The sequence below is a fragment of the Triturus cristatus genome, chromosome 3_1, assembly GCF_964204655.1.
Source record: "Triturus cristatus chromosome 3_1, aTriCri1.1, whole genome shotgun sequence".
In the NCBI taxonomy this organism is placed as follows: domain Eukaryota; kingdom Metazoa; phylum Chordata; class Amphibia; order Caudata; family Salamandridae; genus Triturus; species Triturus cristatus.
This window is the reverse complement of record NC_140583.1, coordinates 204787006-204799863: the sequence shown is the minus strand read 5'-3', so window position 1 is coordinate 204799863 and position 12858 is coordinate 204787006. Positions and strand designations below refer to the sequence as shown.

The 12858-nt window shown below is 47.1% G+C and overlaps 1 protein-coding gene across 7 annotated transcripts in view; it reads right to left on the bottom strand.

Moving 5' to 3' along the window:
- Nucleotides 1-12858, bottom strand: part of TLN2 (talin 2) — a 1262084-nt gene that overhangs the window by 40242 nt on the left and 1208984 nt on the right. The window lies entirely within an intron of this gene.

Sequence of the window (12858 nt, the reverse complement as noted above, 5' to 3'; positions counted from 1 at the left end):
CCCTAAACTGTAAGCAAAAATCTCAGTCTTGTGAGACAGGACGTTAGCGCAAGTATATTGCCCTGTCTTACATGCACTGTGGAGTTTATAAAGTGCCAGCAGTAAGCAGAAGAACACCTCCTCAAAGCCTTTCAGCAATCATGACATGTTGGTGGGCATTCTTTACTAGCACTAGGTGAATTCAGGGGTAAAATCTGCATAACTATGTACTGGGCTCAGTATTAGCAAATATCACATCCCAGAACTGCAAGATCATCCCAAACAAACATATAGTGGAACAAAAGCAGAATGCAAGTTACAAAGATCCACTTATAATAGCACATCATTCTGTGTACCATGTATAGGGAATGATAAAAACCTCGATGCATAAACATACACGGTGAGAGTGTTTTGCTTCACTCGGGAACAGCAGGTTCTTTGCTTGGACTGCTGGTACCAGATTCTCTCTCAGCTGACTCAGTTCTCATCAGCTTCTGAGCTCACAAGTGGAGGCTGCAGCACACACATTTACCAGCGGCATCCTGCTTCTTGACTGCACACCAGCTGAGCTCTGGCACACGGCAGAGATGCTCCACCAAGGGTGCCTTATCCCTCAAAAAGAGCTGCTGTTAGGGTGACTAGGTGTCCCCGATTTGCCCGGAGAGTCCCGGGTTTTCACCAGCTGTCCAGGCAGATTTTGGTAATTTTGGCTTATGCCCTCCTTTTTAGAGGGGGTCGACTGAAACCAGAGAGAAGCACTTATTGGGTGTTCTAAAGTTGTGCTAGTTAGCAGCTGTTATAACTAAGCAATTTAATTAACAGGCAAGCTGCTGGTTTTAGAAATTACATGTTATTTATTTTCTTAGTGTTTCTTCTGGGTCTCATATATTGAGGAGTGATCACTCTGCGCAGCACCCTTGATGTAAAATTGTAGTCCTATTTTTGCAAATGTCCTGATTTTTGGTTCTCAAGATCTGGTCACCCTAGCTACTGGTTGTCTCCTGGATTCTAACGAAAGGGACCAAAAACAGGCCGAGGGTATAAAACAGGCACCCACACTAAACCACTCAAAACAGCTCAGGACCTTCTACAGGTGCGAGGCATCAGACCGCTGTTCAGGTTCTGGTCATCCTCGGCCTCGCCCTTTTTCATGTTCACAGCCATTAACCCCTTCCATGCCCATGACGGAACGGTTCCGTCATGAGCATCGGTTGCGCTGTGCTCATGACGGAACCGTTCCGTCATGGCCCCGCCCGCGCTCGAACCCTTCAGCACCGCGGGGGAATTCCCGCCGCGCTGAAGGGGTTAATTACTATCTGGAGCCCAGCCTTAGAGATAGACATCGTATTGCATTTTACTAATACTGTACCCTTTGAATGCTTTTTTTAGGTCTCGCCTACGCAGCGCGCAAGCGCTGCGTAGGCGGGGGACCTATTGGAATCGCTCAGGACTTTGGTTCAAATTCGTGCATGTTTTGCACTGTTCTCTATTGGCACTTGTGCACGTTTGGCGTTTCCCTTGCGGGAGCGAGCAGCGGCGCCATCTGTTTTTAATTATCTTGCTCGCGCTTTTGAAACAGATAGCACTGCTGCTCGCTCCCACATGGGAAACGCTGTGCGTGTCTCGTTCCCTTTTTAATGCGCCAGGTGCCGAGGTGGAGTTACCAGCTTATGGAGCTACCAACACAAAGCCAGGGAAGAGCACTGGTCAAGCCCTTAGCCATGCCTCCAGCTTGCCACCGCATGCCCCCGGTGTCTGGCTCATTCCAGCCGGGAGGCAGCGCCCACCTTCCGGTTTCTTGCTCCAGGGCCCCCGGCCCTCCATTTGGCATCAGCTGTGCTTCGGGGGAACCAGTCATGTCTTCTTAGCCCCCCTCCAACCGCATAGGCCAAGCCCCACTTTTGCTGCCACTTCCGGCAGTCTGCACTCACCAGGTGGTTGGGAGAAGGGAAAGTGTCAGGACAAGATCCGGTTCTTGCACGCAGCCTCTGACAGCCACCACCGAGTCGGTGATTAAGATCAGGCTGAATGAGCCCCAATAGGGAGCCTTCGTATTGATGTTTGCTTGTAGGGAAGGGACATGGCCTCAAGGACTCCCAGTTCCCCAACATTCTTTGCGATCGGGCCCCCACGACGAAGATCAGGAGAGCTCGCCCTCACTCACCGTCTCAGGCCGCGGCTTTTCGGGAGGTTCTCCGCAGGCACTCTGGGACAAAGACAACCTGTCCTCTGCCATGGGCGCTCGTCTAGTTCAAGTTTTTAATCTTATCTTTTTTGGTCCTGTTGGCACAGACAATATTCTAATCTTCGTTTTTGGTCGGTGGGGGGAGAAAAATGATTTTAGACAATGAAAAAACATAATGGGAAAACGCATCTGTGTAAGTAGCAGTTTTGCACTGTGTGCCCGGCTGTCGTCTAAATAGTCACAGAGATAAATTGAAGCCCGATTGAACGCTGAGAGCTTACGTGACACTCTCGGGCCCCCAATCTAAGATTTTTTTTGTCCACTGAATTAACACTCTAGAAAAAGGAGTGCAGGGGAGGTGTGGTTTTGTGGCTGAATAACTGTCTTCGGAACTCGGCGACCAGGCTGCATTTCCGGCACCTCCACTTGAACCACAGCCATGTGTGATTCTGGTTAAGTAATTATATCTCCCAATACATCAAATGAAAACAAACTTAGGAAGTAATGTAAAAAGTGGGCGTCTTGTGCCAAACTCCTCTGTGGACGGAACGAAGACTGCATACCAGTGGGCTGAGAGCCAGTTTTTGCATCACCTGCATACAATTAAGAAAATAACAATAAAAGGGCAGCTATCAGGCTGATGGTAAAATATATTTTTAAGGATAAACTGTCACGTGGTCACGTCCCTGGTGTCTGTGATCCTAGCACCCTTTAGGATCAACCTGGACCATTGTTAAAGATATTTTTGTGCTTTATTCAGGAAGTGCATGTAAAAAGAAAGAAGAGCTCCAGTGGTTTACTTTCCAGTTAAATTAGAAATTGGAGATATTTTTTATTAGCTGGACAAATGCATTAATCTAGTGGCTACTGTACGTTCTTCTTTCTCTCACCCCCCTCTCTTTCTTTCTTTTTTTTTCTTACTTTCCCTCCTCTCTCACCTCCCTTAACCCCTTCTCTCTTTCTTTGTGTCTCATCCTTTTCTCCCTCAGTCCCCCGCCCCCTTTCTTTCTCTGGTCTCGCTCACACCCTCTCTCTTCGATTCCTTCTCTCTTCATCTTTATCCTCCCCCCTTTGTCTCCCTCTCTCTTTGACCCAGTCATCTCCCGTCTCCCTCTCTCATTCATTCATCTTCTCCTCTCACCTTGCAAACCAGCAGCACCGCTGCCCCCCTGCTCACCGACATCTATCGGTGCACACGGAGGAGACAACATGACAACATCTGAGCAGACAGGCTTCTGCATGAAAGAAAAAGAGGTTGCCCTGGAGATTACAATGTACTGGTGTTCAAAAGGATGATGAGAGATACTGCTGTGCATACACGTGTCTGGGGACATACTCTGCAGAAAACCGGTCGACCTCGAATCGGGGAAACTGGGTTTGAGTCCAGGCAGCGATGCTCAACATCCTGTGATTCTGGGCAAATCACTTAATCTCCCCCTGTGGCTAACAAAAATTAATGTGTGCTTGTGTAATGTAACTGGTGCTCATGAAAAGCGCTCTGATACCCTTAGGTCAAGTTCGCGCTATATAAAACTCCGCAAACAAATACATACAAACAGTGGCTTCAATAAACCAAATTAGAGTGCGCTCCACCCAGGCAGACCAGAGCGCAGCCTGTCAGTAACAAGCTTTGGCATAGCCAATAGGTCTCGCCTTTGGAACCTTATAAGTATTTAATTATTCAGTACAATATCATTGGTGCAACATCAACTGTTGCATGGCTTAACACTTATGAAGTTCCAAAGGCGAGACCTATTGGCTGTGCCAATGCTCGTCTTTTCTATGTTAACAATAACCCACCCTGTGAGCGCGAATACAATGGGGGTTTTATCTGGGCTGCTGATTCGTGAGCGGCGCTCGAGACCGGAGGTTCGCTGCAAATCCGTTGCAACATCTGCTCCGGGCATTCTGGGACCTCTGCACTTGATTTTTTTAAGGAAAATTCTTTTAAGTCACACTGGTGGTCCGAGTGTTTTGCTTGAGGAGAGAGGGCCTATTTTATTTTAGGTCACTGAGGGAGAACCGTTTATTAGTAAATGATTCCTCTTTTCTGCTTAAAGATACACATTTCATAGTACAAATGTCCAAGGTGCTCCCATATCTGACAGATGTTCATTGGCTGTGGCCTGAATTTGGGCCTCCCTGGGGGTTCCAAAACCCCCTTCATGGTTTGGGGGGGGGGGTCCCCTGAACTGCAGGGGTGCCCGTTACGCCCCTGCCTCCACCTGGCTCACTCACAGGATGCGAACTGAAGGTTCAGTAAAATGTACGGGAATGTTTTCAACATTAAGCAATCCAGCCTCGGAGGATTCCATCTTGGGTTGTGCCGATCTGCGGTGTTATGGCGCCGCCTGGTGTCAAACTGCTTTTAAGCAGCTCAACACTGTCCTCACAAAAGAGAGCAGGAAAGGAAGGCCCAGTGAAGAGTCGCTGAGGCTGTAACCACCGGGGAGGGGGTGTCGGGGGGAGGGGGTGGTTAGAGAATTTCGTGTTTGACAAGGAATGCATAAAGTGTGCCTTGGTTTAGAAAGCAGAGAGCAGGTCCTGATGAGTGCTTTGTAGTGGAGGGAGAGCTTGAAGTCTGGGGGAAGCAGGAGCAGCATCACCTTGAAACGTTGCTTCTCCATCGCATTCCTGAGAAGAAAAATCCCATTCACAATTTCTGTAAGGACTGGGAAAGGCTGAGTAGGGTTGCAGGAAAGCACCTGGGTGCTATAACTACCCAACAAGAAAAGAATTCTAGGACATCAGCGATCCTGTAACTGAAGGCGGCTAAAGGAGTCGCAACAGCAGAGTCATTTGTTCTTTAACGGGAGTCTGTTGGAAAGCGCTCTGCCAGAATCCTCCCTGGGTTGGCCTCTGACAGCATTGGATAGCTGCAAGCCAGCTGCTCAGGAAGCAGGCATCGAAGGCTGGCACTGGCGGGGATGGATGGAGGATAGGTGCTGATGCGGAGACACACGAGTTGTTGGGGGAGCAGCAACTGGATGGGCTCACTGCGACTGCAGCCACCAAATCACCGGACTGCGGTTTTAGATGAAGGTTTTCTGTGCCCCTGTCCCGAATCACCACTGGCCTGCTTGTGCGTGCCCCTATACGGTCTTCTCTAGTCCTTGCTCAGTTTCCAGGTGTTTGTGTCCTTACACTGAGGTAGACAGACTGTGGCACCACAATACCACCTCAGCGAGTATAGGCCCTTTTTGGCCCCTGGTTGGGGCACCCAGAATGCAAGCTTAACAAACTTCTGGGGAAGCGATGGTGGGGGTCTATAAAGTCACCCTGGTAATTAGCCTCGAAAGGAGCTCTTGTTCGGTCAGATCTGCCGCATGGAGAGCCTTTGGTAATGTGATCTTTTTACTTAGCGGAAGTGACGAAGTCCAGGAACGAGAGGTACGAATCGACAAAGATATCTTGCCACTGGTGGGCACGTTTCTTGATGGCTGCTGTCCAGGCGCTCTACCTAGAACCTTGGCAGGTCAACTGTGGAGTGATGGGCGAGCTGCGGATTCTATGAATCCAGCTACAGGGCCGTCTGTGAGCTCACAGGGACGCAAACAAGGAAGCCAGAGAGTTACCAGGCCAAGACCACCTGATTTGGAAAGACCAATTGCCAACTATGCGGCTGCTTGAAGCTCCTATTATCTTAGCACAAGCTCTCCCACTCATTGTAATATAACCAAACTGATGCAACACATTGATTACGTTCTAGGTGTCCCAGGGACGCATCCTGACGTAAACCTCTTAATGTCCTAGTACCGATGGTAGCCCCACGTATCTGTTCCAAAAGGAATAAAAAGTTGCTAAAAGGTATGCCTAAGGATCTAGCCGAAGCTCGAGAATCCTTAAAGCACTCCAGCGCAGTCTGCCTTGTCACCAAAAAGTCGACGGCCATTGAAGGGCATGTACAGCAAGGTTACTTGAGCATCCACCAAAAAACCAGACGTCCTCCACCAGGCGTAGCGCCGAAGGGCTACCGAGGTGAGAATCGTTCTGCCCAGTGAGTCAGTGATATCCAGTCCACAGCGAATTGTGAATTTTGCTGCGTCTCTCCTATCTGCCATGGCTTGAGAGAGAACAGCCCGGGCCTTCTCCAGACAGTGAGGCAGCACTTGCGCAACCGTATTCCAAATTATCTGGGAATATCAGCCCAAGAGGCATGCGGTATTCACAAACCGCAGTGCCAAGCTGGAGGAAGAGAACATTCGCTTCCCAAGATGATCCAGCTTCTTGGATTCCCAGTCTGGAGGAGCTGAAGGGAATGCACCCTTGGAAAGAGAAGCTTGGACCACCAGGCACTCAGGGGAAGGGTGGTGGGTGAGAAAAATGGGATTGCCCGGCCCGGGTGGTTGCGGCGGGCAATCGTCTGTTCCACAGGAGTCCCTGTGCTGGGCTTGAACCAAGTTTCCAGAAGGACGTCTGTGAGGGCTTCATTGAAGGGCAAGAGGGGTTCGGAGGAAGTTGCCGCAGATTGAAGCACCTCCGTCAGGAGATTAGTCCTGACTGCCACTTCAGGGAACTCCAGGCTCAAGGTCTCAGCTGCCCTATGCACCACCACAGCATAGGACGCTCCCTCCTTCGTAGCCACGGTAGGGAGAGAAAGCATGCCAAGGTCTGGGGAAGTGTCCAGACTATTGGCGTCACCCAATTCCCCTCTCCAGTCCGGTTCATTCCGCTGGTCTGCCAAAGGGTCCAGAGACCCCTCCCAGTCCTCATCATCACAGTCTGGGTGATAAGGAACACCCGGTATGAACAAGGGAACAAAAGTACCCTCCGACGTCGGTCCGACTCTGGGTCCATCTCGGGATGGGGATGGGGATGGGGATGGTGTTGGCCGGGAGAATAGCAGATGCTGGTGGTGTCATCACTGGGACCTGCTCCGGGAAAGGTTGAGTAAGGTCGACTGGCAAAAATCCAGATCCAGGCCTGGATCCACAGGGGCCCTCTAGGGCCAGAGCCGCCAACATCGAAGGCCCAGGGCCCCTGACTGACTCAGCGGGATCCGAAGGCATGCCAGCGGAGTCGGGTTGCCCAAAGATTTGGTGGAAGGCTTCTTAGAAAGTACGAAGCTGGGCAAGGGACGCTTCGGCTCCCAGAAATGGAGGGAGGCGCGGAGTCGTCCCCGAGTCAGGTACCGAAGACGAAGCCTTAGAGTGACGATGCTCCGGGTCGCGTAAGACGACCAACGGGGCGAAGAGTGATGGTGCCTCTTCGCCTACTTCTTGTGCTTCGACTTACCCGAGGAGTGCGAAGACTTGGGCGAGGTGTGGTGGCTCCACGACCGGTCTCAAGACCTTCCACTCGAGCGAGACCAACAGTCAGAGCACGACTTCAGGTTGTGGTCTCGCTCAAGACACTGATGTCCATCACAGACATCAGTTTGACACAGACCTCGCAGGGCTTGAAACCGGGCCGACGATGGGACATCCCTTGCGCACCAGGAGTCGAAGACTCGAAAAAAGAAGTAAAAGTTGACAAAAGGTTAGTCAAAAAGTGACTAAGGGGCAAGCTCTCTCCGGATCTGTGCTAGGCTGGCGTGGGAAAAGAAAGAACTGACATCAGCGTAAACGGGTGGCGTTTAAGTAGGCACTGGAACGTCATCCCGGTGAGCTGGACGCGGAGTCGACCGACGCCACCTACAGGAACGCAGGGGCCCTGAAGTGGAAAAAATTCTCCGGATCCTGGGGGTAATTCTGAAGTAAGGAATCTATAACTAATAGTCTCTTACAGATCACTGATCATTTGATGCTCAAATACTGGCTACTCAAGGACACCTCAGACATATACCCATCATTAGCCATCACAGGAACCTCACGTTTCATTTTAAAATTACCCCCCAAAATGCCATCAATGGAGTAAAAACTCCCTGTGGCAGGGGACCTTTGAAAGTGCAATAATGTATATGGTTGATTTAGTCAACAAAATTGCAGCTTTTTGGCTAATTTCCTTCCAAAAGCAATTGACAAGCGACACTTGAGTGCTTTGAAGTTGCCCGACTCTCCTAACACAGTCCTCACACCACAATTTTAAACAGAAGGGATATAAATATATACTTTTGAGGGAGGTGCAATTCTTGAACCCACACAAAAGAAACTCAAATGCAGTGAGCCAGCAAAGAAATTAAATAGATTCCTGATGAAAATGAGTGACTACAAATCTTCAAATGAAAGAGCCTGCCCTGTCTTCAGGTGCAAAAAGTGTGTCCCTGGCCTACTTGTCTACGGGTGGGTGATATTTATCTGGTGATCAGATGCCAGGGTGCAAGTCCTCAATATTACAGAATACAAAAATTATTACATGGTTAAAAACGTTAGTGACAGAACTGACCCAGGGGAAAACTAAAATTCATGAGAACAGAGCTCAACTCTAGTTCACTAAGCCTCTAATGAAATGGACTACTTAAAAAATAAGACAAGTTGAGACCTACATGCCCTAATCATACCAGGAATCTCAAGATACTAATAGCGGATCCATGATCAATCGGGCTGCCATCAAGCACTTGAAGAATGGCAGTACCAGAAGTCTGTATTCCAAAATTTATGTCGGCCCCTGTACTACCATTAGTAGGTGCATTACCATGCTAAGAAACGGTATACTAAAAGGGCAATATTTCCGGAGGCAATAGGCATCAAAGGATGCCGTCCCCGAGTGGTGTAATGTACCACTGTTTCACAGCCCCAGAAACTCTCTTAAGCAAGACAGCATTAATCACTCCGATCTTGGAGATCAGCAGATGGAAGCAAATTTCATAATACTTGCTGCTTGCTATGAAGTCACACTCGATAATTGTGAATTTCATGGCCCTCAGAAGAATCAAAAAGGACAGCAGAAGAGACAAAAGTAAACTAAAACTCACCAAAAGATGCTGGGTGAAATACTTCCCAAACTATAGATTTTTTAATGAAATTTGGGAAGCCACCTCTGACGTTGAAATTATCAAGCCTGTTGCTTGGTCCATAGTAATGGATCCAGAATCATTCTTATGCTCACAGAGCTAAGCTTAATAACAACTTCATTTATCTTAGATATCTTAAGCCTTTATACCAGACACATGAGACATTAATGTATGTACAAGATCATGTGAAAAGTATTTTTACAACTTCCATTCTTACCTAATTACAGGAAAGGAGATTTAGAATATTTGTGGGCCAGATCTATAACGTGGAGGACAGTACTCCGTCCATCTGGGTGGTGGAGACTATGGTCTGCCAAAGCGGTGATATCTGTACCAGGAAAGGATCAACCATCATTACCGTTCCTGTGAAGGTACAAAAAGTTTGGTGGATAGTTGCTGTCAGTTTTGAAGGCCATCCACCAAACTTTTAGAACGTTTTTGATTTTCAAAACAAAAAACATCGAAAAACAAAAACCCACGGAGTTGTTTCGCTGGATGTGGGGGACATCACACTGTTCACCCTAAATTGGGCAGGCGATGTAATTAATGCCCTTCCTCCGATGACTCTACCCATTGGACCGTCAGAAGAAGCTTTCTGTCGATGGAGCCAATGGGGGCTCTGTTGACTGAAAGGTGGCGGGCCATCCAACCCTAAATAGGTCAGGCAAACCATCAGTTTGTTCAACATGGTCACATTTGCGACGGAGTAACTGTTTGCCAAATTTTAAATCAGCCTCTTAGTCTGGAAGCATATTTGAGAACATATACTTACCTAGCAGGGCCAGAAATAGTGCTGTCGTACAAAAGAGAACTGCTCACTGGACCATCGCAGAGGTTTTACAGTTTGACACCGAGCTAGGTTGTCTGTGGTTTCTTGCTTCAAAGGACATCTCTTAAATCTATGAATTTCCTCTTACCACCCAACAACCTTCTTTGTCACAGAAACAACGAGAAGATATAATTACTTGCTCCTAAGGTGGGCCTCTGTGAAGGCTGTGGAACCCAAAATATTGCGCAGTGGAGACCCTGGGTCTGGCAGTAGCTACTAAGCATGAAGTAAACATAATGAAGTCTACATACTGGATGGGATTGCAATAGTATGTGCACCTTAGATTGGGAAAAATCAACCTTAACTCTTCTTATAGGACTGGGAAATCTATTCAATGGTGACCTTTTATCTACTTGCTTTATGTATTGCTTGCAACGCGGAGGACCAGAAGAAGGGCACAACCCTTTGTAGTCTGGAGGGAGAAGCAAATACTCTGACATCTCGCCCTGCACAACAGTATAGACTCCAGACCCTTTTAAGAATGCTTTAAACGCCACATGCATGTATATCTGAATTGTGGATCTTCTCGATTAAAGGCTTGCTTCGGTTATACTGGGCGGTAGTGAGGGACCCCATTGCTCTTATGTGTGTTATTCAGGGAATAATGGCTCAAGGTTTCCCAATAATCAGGCCATGAATCAAAAACTGGGTTCAATATTGCAATAGGTTTCCATCTGGGCAATAGCTTGCTTAATCTCCACAATGGCCCCTCGCAGCGGGATGCCTGGCTTTCACCTTGTGGATGCCCTGCTGGGTTATCTCACAGGGGAATACCAGGACGGGTTCCCTAAGCAAGCGCTTAGAGACCGGTTGGTGATTTGCGCTATATAAATATCTGCACATTTACATTTACATATAATTTTATACTTTTGACATTTAGACTTTTCGTACTTTTGAGTGTTTTTAGACAGGTGTGGGTGGTAATATAAATATACATGCTATGTATAAATCAATTAGCTTTTTAAAAAAAAACTTCAACCAGTAAAACCCTCAATTAAATTCTTCCTGCTGTTCTTTCATCACATCACTGGATGTAGGCAGCTGAGCAACATTCATTTCAGCCTTCAAAAGGTAGCAGAATCAATTTCCGCCTACCACCAGCTATCAGTTGCAACAAACTTTATGGTGCAGTCCTGCTACGAGTGCTTGCCTGCACAGCACTGTCACAGTTGTGATAATTCACAAGCTACTGTGCAAACCTATTAAATATCCAAACACAAAGTATGGAAAAAAAATCCCCTGACATGATTTTCATACCTATGAAAAAAACAGCCAATGCACAGTGAGTAGTGGGTATTAATACTTATAAAGCATGCTAAACTACAAAGCATGATATTTGCTTTTAAAATAAAATAGCGCAAAACCAGTAAGAGCACAAAATAAGTGTGGCAACTATGGACTGCATACAGAGAGATACATTAATGAACTCATTGTAAAATTATTTATTTAATCATTTTAAATTTGTTTTTGGCAACAACATTTTTCCTTTGCACTGTAAAGCATCCAAAAGCCAGCTTTGAATTGACTGTTTTCCAGAGAGTGTCCTGCACTGAAAATCAAAGAGCAGGAAAGCAGAACTCATACATACGATTGAAGTGTTGCGACAAAAGGCCCAAAACACACATTAAGACGTGCAGCTATTACACAGTACATGATATGCACTGGATGCCTTCTGGCATGGTACATTCTAGTTATCCACTACACCCCATACTTCTGCTTACAATGTGCATGGCTCTGGCTAATCATGGTATCTGAAAAGACCACCCTTCTCGTACTAGCCTTCTGGGACTCACTCCAAATATTTCGCTCAGCACCCTTTATCCTGACTTTGCGACACCCTGCAGATAGAGCAGGACACTGTTGGAATATGTTTGAGATATAGTTGGGTATAAATAACAACCTAATATATCAAACATATCATACAGAGCCCTGCAGGCCAAGAAGTCCAGGTTGGGTTGCATGAAACACTGAAGAATACAGTCTGTCACCACTTAGACGGGATTCCCAACTCCTCCCTGGAGGTGTCAATATTCACGCAGGTGTTACCCGCGCCTGTGTTTACTCCACAGTAGCAGACATGCATGGAACTGCAAAATATTCATGAGCATCAAACAGAATTAGAGATCGACAGATGACTGTATTTCCACTTCAGACAAAAGGACACAAGAATGTAAATAACCTGGTAGTCAAGGGTTTGTTTTGTAGATATATATATATATATATATATATATGAATGCGCATGCTTCTTACCTTTGCCAACAATGTGCCGACCACAGCAAGGAAGACAGCCTCTAGGTAGGCCTATCACCCGTTGACGCTGCCACAAGTCCCCTCACCTTCCACTAGCAGCTCACTGTTGGCTTTTGAGACAACTGACTTTCACTGTTAATCAGATTTCTTGAATTTTATGACACCGCGGCAGCTAACATAAACTTAATAAATAAGAATTTCAAAGAACTGACCCGCTGGCTCGCATTCCGCTGCATTTATTCTTGAAAATTACTCACTTCGCTGTGCATGGTAATTGGCCATGTCATTACAGGAAGCACTTTAAAGTGAAAAATCTAGAGTCAAGGCTGAGATCTTCCAGGTCAGGAGCTCTATGGGTCTTCTTCAGGATGGGTGTTTATAAAACTGGATATTCTGCCGCCACCTAGATTTGCTGTAGCAGATAGCTTTCGACAACTAGGATACAGAGGAAAAGGAACAAGGAACATTCACCCCACAGCGGTACAGGCCTGCTAGTGATGCTTCGCGACCCACAGGGGGTTTGAACATGGCCAGATTTGACTGATGGTCCCGCTTGCTGTAGTTTCAAGATTGGGCTATTTTCTAGACTTTACTTTTATTCACTGCCCACTTGTGACAATGACCAAATGCCTCTTGCCACCAATTCTATTCCATCAATACCGATGTAATTAACTTTTTCCAAACATGCAACCTCCGCATTACATGGGTACTCTTTAATGAACA